The sequence below is a fragment of the Bison bison genome, unplaced genomic scaffold (assembly GCF_000754665.1).
Source record: "Bison bison bison isolate TAMUID 2011002044 unplaced genomic scaffold, Bison_UMD1.0 scf7180017863831, whole genome shotgun sequence".
NCBI lineage: Eukaryota > Metazoa > Chordata > Mammalia > Artiodactyla > Bovidae > Bison > Bison bison.
In genome coordinates, this window is record NW_011494403.1 from 4,470 (window position 1) to 5,437 (window position 968).

The window sequence follows — 968 nt, forward strand, 5'->3', positions numbered from 1 at the left end:
TTATATGGAGTTCTTAACATTCTGATATGTCCTGGTATTCGAATAGAAAACCTGATGACTTCACAAAAGTTAACAAAAGGACTGAAAGAAGCAGCGAATATGTTTATAACTTTTACAGTTTCTCTCTGAAAAATTACGGGTTTTCAGGGAGTAGGGAAAACCTTCCTCTCAAACGAATTAGGACAATACTTTGGTAAAATTAAATGTTACAAACAAAACAATTATGTTTTCTCTCTATCTGACTCCTCCAAAAAATTGGAAATTCTTAGGTTTCCAGTAAGTTTATCAAATGAGTTAGGAAAGTTATCTCACGGGTACAAAAATCTCAAGAATTTTTTGAGACCTTAAAAAAGGGAAGAATTCACCTAGATTTGTTAGGCAAAATCTGTGATAAGTCTTTGGTGTGAGTTTCCCAGTCGTGTTTTATTTTAAAAGTTCAGTCTGAGACTCTATAAATGTTTCAGCAAAATAAAAAGTCTATAGTCAATTATGGTTATAAAAATCATCAGGCCAAAATTAGTGAGAACAGACCTATTTTGCAAACAAGCTAGCCTTCATTTGGTTATATTTGATAACAATGAGGGTAACTTTAGGGAGAAAAAGATATTTCCAAACAATGTTAAATCCCAGTTTGTTAATGGAGGTCTGCATCTAGTAAGACTCACCTCTTAGATAGTTCTTGGCTGTTATGTGATATTAATGTACAATTTAATTGAATTCTTAAAGGACACCCTAAGTTTGTTTCTGAAGCTTATCTCAGTAATCTATCTTTGGATGAAGACCAGATGCCTCATGACCTGCAACCAGGACTGGAAAAAGACATAATTTAAGGGTCTGTCTCCAACCTGGATGGAAGGACTTTTTTTTACCAGGTACTCTTAACTAGCTCATGCACAATGAAACTGAAGGGAAATTAATTCTTAGATTAATTCCCACATCCAAAGGCCCCTACACTGGATTGGTTTACA